Consider the following 8960-nt stretch of genomic DNA (forward strand, 5'->3'; position numbering starts at 1 on the left):
TGAATGGGAAAAGCCTGACTATAAAAGAGGGGACTACATAGGGTTGAGGAACTTCCTGCAGGAGGTTCCGTAGGACAGAGAACCGGCAGGAAAGCCAGTAAATGATATGATGGAATATGTAACAACAAAATGCAAGGAGGCAGTGGAAAGGTTTATTCCCAAAGGCAACAGAAACAATGGGAAGACCAGAACGAGCCTCTGGTTTACCCAACGGTGTAAGGAGGCAAAAACAAAGTGCAACAGAGAATGGAAAAAGTACAGAAGGCAGAGAACACATGAAAATAGGGAGATCAGTCACAGAGCCAGGAATGAGTATGCACAGGTAAGGAGGGAGGAGGCCCAGCAACAGTATGAAAATAACATAGCATCGAAAATCAAGACTGACCCGAAACTGTTGTATAGCCACATCAGGAGGAAGACAACAGTCAAAGACTAGGTGATCAGACTGAGGACAGAAGGTGGAGAACTCACAAGAAATGATCAGGAGGTATGTGAGGTGCTAAACAGGAGATTTAAGGAAGTTTTACAGTAGAGACAGGAAGGGCTCTGGCAAAACAGCACAGAAGGGAACATCAAGAGGGAATATACCAGCAAGTGTTGGATGACATACGAACAACCGAGGAGGAGGTGCAGAAGCTGCTAAGTGACCTTGATACCTCAAAGGCGATGGGACCGGACAACATCTCCCCATGGGTCCTTAGAGAAGGAGCAGAGATGCTGTGCATGCCCCTAACCACAATCTTCAACACATCCCTTGAAACTGGGCAATTACCTGAGAAATGGAAGACAGCAAGTGTAGTCCCTATATTTAAGAAAGAAAACAGAAATGAGGCACTAAACTACAGACCTGTGTCTCTGACATGTATTGTGTGCAAAGTCATGGAGAAGATTATCAGGAGGAGAGTGGTGAAACACCTGGAACAGAACAAGATTATAAATGAAAACCAGCATTGGTTCATGGAAGGCAAATCCTGTGTCACAAACCTTCTGGAGTTTTATGACAAGGTAACAGAAGTAAGACACGAGAGAGAGGGGTGGGTTGATTGCGTTTTCCTATACTGCAGGAAGGCCTTTGACACAGTTCCCCACAAGAGATTAGTGCAGAAGCTGGAGGATCAGGCGCATATAACGGGGAGGGTGCTGCAATGGATTAGGGAATACATGACAGGGAGGCAACAAAGAGTCATGGTACATGAAGAGGTATCACAGTGGGCACCTGTGACGAGCGGGGTCCCACAGGGGTCAGTTCTAGGACCAGTTCTATTTTTGATATATGCGAACGACATGATGGAAGGAATAGACTCTGAAGTGTCCCTATTCGCAGATGATGTGAAGTTGATGAGAAGAATTAAATAGGATGAGGATGAGGCAGGACTTCAAAGAGACCTGGACAGGCTGGACATGTGGTCCAGAAACTGGCTTCTCGAATTCAACCCTGCCAAATGCAAAGTCATGAAGATTGGGGAGGGGCAAAGAACACCACAGACAGAGTATAGGCTAGGTGGACAAAGACTACAGGCCTCACTCAGAGAGAAAGACCTTGGGATGACGATAGCACCGAGCACATCACCGGAGGCACACATCAACCAAATTACTTCTGCAGCATACGGGTGCCTGGCAAACCTGAGAATAGCATTCCGATGCCTTAATAAGGAATCGTTCAAGACACTGTACACTGTGTATATAAGGCCCATACTGAAGTATGCAGCACCAGTCTGGAACCCACACCTGGTCAAGCACATCAAGAAGTTAGAGAAAGTACAAAGGTTTGCAACAAGGCTAGTCCCAGAGCTCAGGGGAATGTCGTACAAGGAAAGGTTGAGGGAAATCGGACTGACGACACTGGAGGACAGAAGGATCAGGGGAGACATGATAACGACATACAAGATACTACAGGGAATAGACAAGGTGGACAGAGATAGGATGTTTCAGAGAGGGGACGCAGAAACAAGGGGTCACAACTGGAAGCTGAAGACTCAGACGAGTCACAGGGACATTAGGAAGTATTTCTTCAGTCATAGAGTCGCCAGGAAGTGGAATAGCCTAGGTAGTGAAGTAGTGGAGGCAGGAACCATACATAGTTTTAAGAAGAGGTATGACAAAGCTCAGAAAGCAGAGAGGGAGAGGACCTAGTAGCGATCAGTGAAGAGGTGGGGCCAGGAGCTGAGTCTCGACCCCTGCAACCACAATTAGGTGAGTACAATTAGGTGAGTACACACACACACACACACACACACACACACACACACACACACACACACACACACACACACACACACACACACACACACACACACACACACCAGCGGGGTCCCACAGGGGTCAGTCCTAGGACCAGTGCTGTTTCTGGTATTTGTGAACGACATTCAAATTCAAATTCAAAGTTTATTCTCTATAAGGATTACAATGCTGAGTTTACAGAAATTTGGTTATTGTTTGGTTTACATGTAGTAAAATTGTGATTACAGAGTGTACCACTAGAACGCTTAGCATGGCTAGGCATTTCGGGCATACTTAGTTTTATTCTTAATTGTAAAATATTACAAATTATGAGGTAAGTTGGTATTATGGCTAAGTGACTAAATACTAGTTTGTGAGTTTAGCAATGTGAATGCTTTTGTTTTGGCACAGTATATAGTTTCAGTATTGGAGTATCACAGGATTCATTATTTTAAGACTGAGATTAATATTTCTGTTTATGGTCAAATGAGTGAGCGAGTGTAAGTGTGAACCACCAGGTGGTATTTGTGTAGTTAGTTGACGGGGTGTATCAGGGAGATAAGATGTTTTCTAATGGTAGTTTTGAAGGTGATGAATGTGTCTGCAGTTCTAGAGTTCTCAGGTAGGGTATTCCAGATTTTAGGGCCTTTGACATACATTGAATTTTTGTAAAGGTTTAGTCGGATACGGGGAATGTCGTAGAGATGTTTGTGTCTGGTGTTATGCCTGTGGGTTCTGTCACAACTATCAAGAAAGCGTTTTAGGTCAAGGTTGATATTAGAGTTTAAGGCCCTGTAGATATAGATTGCACAGTAGTAAGTGTGGATGTACTGTACTGGGAGTAAGTTTAGATCTTTGAAGGGTGGGGGGGTGTGCTGCCAGGGATGGGATTTAGTGATTATTCTTACTGCAGCTTTTTGTTGGGTTATTATTGGCTTTAGGTGTTGCTGCAGTTGATCCCCAAGCACAAATAGCATAGGTGAGGTATGGATAAATAAGTGAGTGGTATAGTGTGAGAAGGGCATTTTGCGGCACGTAGTATCGTATCTTGGAGAGGATCCCAACTGTTTTGGATACTTTTTTGGCTATATGCTGGATATGGGTGCTGAAATTCAGGTTGTTGTCAAGGTATAAGCCTAGGAATTTTCCCCCATTATTTCTGGTAATTAGAGTGTTGTCAATCTTAATGTTAATTTGTGCATCTCCTGCTCTGCTACCAAACATAATATAGTAAGTTTTGTCAGTGTTAAGCGTAAGTTTATTGGCTGTCATCCAAGTCGATATTTTAATCAGCTCCTCATTCACAATGGTGTTGAGGGTGGCAAGATTAGGGTGAGCGATGACATAAGTCGTGACGGATGGAATAGACTCGGAGGTGTCCCTGTTTGCAGATGACGTGAAGTAGATGAGAAGAATTCACTCGATCGAAGACCAGGCAGAACTACAAAGGGATCTGGACAGGCTGGAGACCTGGTCCAGCAATTGGCTCCTGGAGTTCAATCCCACCAAGTGCAAAGTCATGAAGATTGGGGAAGGGCAAAGAAGACCGCAGACGGAGTACAGTCTAGGGGGCCAGAGATTACAAACCTCACTCAAGGAAAAAGATCTTGGGGTGAGTATAACACCAGGCACATCTCCTGAAGCGCACATCAACCAAATAAATGCTGCAGCATATGGGCGCCTAGCAAACCTCAGAACAGCATTCCGACATCTTAATAAGGAATCGTTCAGGACCCTGTACACCGTGTACGTTAGGCCCATATTGGAGTATGCGGCACCAGTTTGGAACCCACACCTAGCCAAGTACGTGAAGAAACTAGAGAAAGTGCAAAGGTTTGCAACAAGACTAGTCCCAGAGCTAAGAGGTATGTCCTACGAGGAGAGGTTAAGGGAAATCAACCTGACGACACTGGAGGACAGGAGAGATAGGGGGGACATGATAACGACATACAAAATACTGAGAGGAATTGACAATGTGGACAAAGACAGGATGTTCCAGAGATTGGACACTGTAACAAGGGGACACAGTTGGAAGTTGAAGGCACAGATGAATCACAGGGATGTTAGGAAGTATTTCTTCAGCCACAGAGTAGTCAGTAAGTGGAATAGGTTGGGAAGCGATGTAGTGGAGGCAGGATCCATACATAGCTTTAAGCAGAGGTATGATAAAGCTCACGGTTCAGGGAGAGTGACCTAGTAGCGATCAGTGAAGACGCGGGGCCAGGAGCTCGGACTCGACTCCCGCAACCTCAACTAGGTGAGTACAACTAGGTGAGTACACACACACACACACACACACACACACACACACACACACACACAGGGCCAGGAGCTTGGACTCGACCCCTGCAGGTGGCCCGGTGGCCTGGTGGCTAAAGCTCCCGCTTCACACACGGAGGGCCCGGGTTCGATTCCCGGCGGGTGGAAACATTTCGACACGTTTCCTTACACCTGTTGTCCTGTTCACCTAGCAGCAAATAGGTACCTGGGTGTTAGTCGACTGGTGTGGGTCGCATCCTGGGGGACAAGATTAAGGACCCCAATGGAAATAAGTTAGACAGTCCTCGATGACGCACTGACTTTCTTGGGTTATCCTGGGTGGCTAACCCTCCGGGGTTAAAAATCCGAACGAAATCTTATCTTATCTTATCTTACCCCTGCAACCTCATCTAAGTGAGTACACACACACACGCACACATGTGGTAATGCTTTATTTACAGCTAGCAAAGTCAGGGTATTTCTCCAGAATGGTCTGTAATATACCACTGTGGATAAAATACTTTGCCATTTCTTGAACATTTCTGAGTGAGTTGTTTCTAAATTCATTAATTTTATCGCACTCCAGTACATAATGACACAGGGTGTGACAACTGACTGATGTTGTAGTGGCCAGGCTTAGGCTTGGTTACAAGTACCTCTGGCAGTTTGGGAGACACACAGATGATGATCAAACTAAATGCAAATTATGAGGTCAGGTATATGGTTACTTTCTTGAACACTGTGTGCTTAATTGTCCACTTATTGAGGAATACGGAGACAGACAGTATAATAACCCATGTGACATGTCAAGATATCTTATTAATGAAAATAAGATACCACATATACTAAGCAAATTTCCTAAATTTACTTGTAACAAATAAGTGAACTGTAGATATGTAGATAAAAAAAAACATATGTACTCCTGTTAACCGTTTTGGGGCCTAGTTCCTAGGCCTTTTGTGTATCCATATGCTCTTGCGCTACCGTCCACAGGATGGATATAGGGTGCACAATAAACTAGCAACTTCGGTGGCAAAATCTAACCAAACCCATCCTAACCAAATGTAACATATCCTATTCTAATCTAACCCAACTTAACCTAACCTAATGTAGTCTGACCTAACCTAACATCCTAATCTAATACAGTTTAAGCTAATCTAGCTGGGTCTAACCTAACCTAGCCTACTCGAATCTAGGTTAGGCTTTAATATGCTAGATTCCTTTAGATTGGGTTAAATTATGTTTGGTTATATTAGGTTAGGTTACTTAAGGTTAGGTTAAGTTGGGTTGGTTTCAGTGTTGTTGATTGATAGATGAGTTTCAATACAAAAATTCAGTCCAATTGAAATATGTACTTTTATGTATAAAAACAAACATATTAGAAATTTTAAATCACAGAAACATCTTCTTTGGAAAAATTCTTTGACTAACAAAATATCCCCACCCTATATAAATTTGTGCTGTATCTATGGTTGCTTACTAACATATTGTTGTTGTGTGCAGGGTGTGGTGTTGCTCACAGGGCCAGGCGCTGCCACAGGTTCCGGTGGAAGTGGGCCTCAGCCCTAAGTCTCCAACAAGTATGCAAGAAAACTCCAGATGTAAGTTGCTGCTTGTTAGCACATTATTCTGTTTTTCTTTAATTAAGTAAGTACTAATTGTTTTAGACCTTTTTTTTTTTTCAATTTAGTATGGTTCACTTTAGTTTTATGATTTTCTGGTACTTAAGTACACTAAGCACTCATCTGTTTATGATCTTCCTTCTGGTAGTGATGCTGTTGTTCCTTGAGTGTGAGATTGTTTGGAACCGAACTCAGGAGAGGAGTTGAAGAGATACATGTCGTTTGAGTTAATATTCTGCTTATTCAGTTCTCTTCCGAAGAGCTTATAAATGTATTTTAGGGGACGAGAGGCTTCATTTACAGATGTTCATTTTGTAGGAATTTAAGATTCCAGATTAGGTGGTTATCAGTTATTCCGTCTTCCTCATTTGAACATTGCCTCTTTCTCATTGTGATCGACGTCTTTTGCTCTTTTCTTCCTACTAGCAGTGCTGTTAAATCCATTCAACATCTTCGGTAACCCTTTGTGTGAGTACAAAGGTGTGTCCGGGACGTGCTACGGTGAGGTGGAGTGTCTGGCTCTGGCTGGCAGATTCGGCAACTTCTGCTCGGGACTTCGGGGGCTCTGCTGTCTCTGTGAGTGGCTCTACACTTTAATTTACTTCAGTGTCTCCTTGTTAATCCCTATGTACCAGTCCTGTTCTCCTCTAAATGGTACTGTTTTTAGTTAAAATAATTAAGGACTTCTCGACTGATATGTTTCAGTAGAGATCTCACATGGCATAAAATAACTCGACACTTTATTAGTATTTCTACGCATTACTATCATTACTAATTACCTTCATTACCAATCAATTCATCTACCACGTACATGAAATGATTCTGTTCCGCAGCTATAATTCATAATAGATTGTTTAAGAACAAAGTTCCGAGAGGAAAGTTACACAACATTACATCCAAGATTTATTCGCTACAAATATTAATTTTTAAAGGGGTAGACTGTAAGCTAGTGGAAGGCCTCAGTCATATAACCAGAAGCTCCAGAGGCGGGTCGTCATATAATTAAAAAGACCCATAACAGGAAATGCTTGTCCTGTTTCCTGACAAATCTCTAACTTTTATTTGCAATAGCCAGTAAATCCAACAACGCAGATTTTTTTTCAATGTGTTTCTATTCTTTCAAACTAGATGTATTTAAGTCTTGGCTTTCCTAATGTTTATAGTCGTAATACAGGTATCAAGAAAGCTTTTAAAAATTGAATGTGTGCTCATATGTCCTTCCTTAGAAGCTGTCATATAGTCTGTCCTGAGGATAATGATAAAATAACCAAAACCTTTTAGACTGCCTCTAAATATCAATGTTCTAAAATATTCGTAGATACAACGTTGAAACTTACACTAAAACTAAAGAACCATATTAACAGAAAACCTTGCTTGTGCTATCATATATACTGCTTAAAACATTGCTGATACTATCATATATAGCACTTAAAACATTGCTGATGCTGTCATATATAGTACTTAAAACATTGCTGATGCTATCATATATAGTACTTAAAAATATTGCTGAGGCTGTCATCTATAAAATATTGCTGATGCTGTCATCTATAATACTTAAAACATTGCTGATGCTGTCATATATATTACTTAGAACATTGCTGATGCTGTCATATATAGTACAGTGGACCCCCGAGTTTCGTGATTAATCCGTTCCAGAGAGCCCGCCGAAAGTCGAAATTCACAAAACTCGAAACCATTTTCCCCATAAGAAATAATGGAAATAAAATTAATCCGTTCCAGACACCCAAAAATATTAAAATAAAATATTTTTTTTTCAAATTAAATAAAGATTTACATAATAAAAACAATCAGAAATCAAGTACATGCAGTTAAAATAATAATAATAACATTACACTTACCTTTACTGAAGACTTCTCCGTGGATGGAAGATGGGAGGAGGGGACAGGAGGAAGGTGTACACTATTTTTTGGAAGGAGAATCTCCTTCCATTAGGACTTCAGGTATGAAGTCCATATCTGGGGTTACTTCCCTTCTTCTTTTAATGTCACTGGGACCAGCTTGAGAGTCACTGGACCCCTGTCACACAAAATATCTGTCCAGAGAGGTCTGTTTCTGGTATTTCTTTAAGATTTCCCTAAAGTGGGACACAACACTGTCATTGTACATGTTGCCAATATGGCCTGCAACAGCTTTGTTAGGGTGAAGTTCATCCATAAAGGTTTGCACTTCTGTCCACTTTGCACAAATGTCCTTAATCTTTGAAGAAGGCACCTTCCTCCATCTCTCTTCCTCCTCTGCAGCAGTTTCCTGAGCTGTGATCTCTTGCTGTTGCAGATGAAGCTCTTGCAGCTCTTCAGTGGTTAGCTCTTCCCTGTGGTCCTCCACCAACTCTTCCACTCATCTCCAACCCCAGGGACATCCCCAATGCCACAATAGTTTCCACAACTGGCATAGGCTCCTTAGGGTCAACCACAAACCCTTCAAAATCCCTCTCTTCTACACAATCTGGCCACAGTTTTCTCCAAGCAGAGTTCAAAGTCCTGGAAGTCGCTCCCTCCCAAGACTTACCTATAAGGTTTATGCAATGGAGGATATTAAAGTGATCTTTCCAGAACTCTCTTAGGGTCAATTCAGTGTCTGAGGTCACTTCAAAGCACTTTTGAAACACTGCTTTGGTGTAGAGTTTTTTGAAGTTTGAAATGACTTGCTGGTCCATGGGCTGGAGGAGAGGAGTGGTATTAGGAGGCAAGAACTTCACTGTGATGAAACTAAACTCCTCCACGATTTGCTCTTCCAAGTCTGGAGGATGAGCAGGAGCATTGTCCATTACCAGGAGGCACTTGAGTGACAGTTTATTTTCCAGGAGGTATTTCTTCACACTGGGGCCAAACACTTCAT

At 42.3% G+C, this 8960-nt stretch overlaps 1 non-coding gene across 1 annotated transcript in view; it reads left to right on the plus strand.

Annotated features, from left to right (window-relative positions):
* Positions 1 to 6696, plus strand: part of LOC128689157 (uncharacterized) — a 50303-nt gene extending 43607 nt beyond the window's left edge. The window contains exons 2-3 of the transcript XR_011391730.1: positions 5983 to 6080; positions 6528 to 6696. This is a non-coding gene — a transcript (uncharacterized protein). The remainder of the gene's footprint in view (positions 1 to 5982; positions 6081 to 6527) is intronic.
* The last annotated feature ends 2264 nt before the right edge of the window (positions 6697 to 8960 follow it).

This window comes from Cherax quadricarinatus, chromosome 8, assembly GCF_038502225.1.
Source record: "Cherax quadricarinatus isolate ZL_2023a chromosome 8, ASM3850222v1, whole genome shotgun sequence".
NCBI lineage: Eukaryota > Metazoa > Arthropoda > Malacostraca > Decapoda > Parastacidae > Cherax > Cherax quadricarinatus.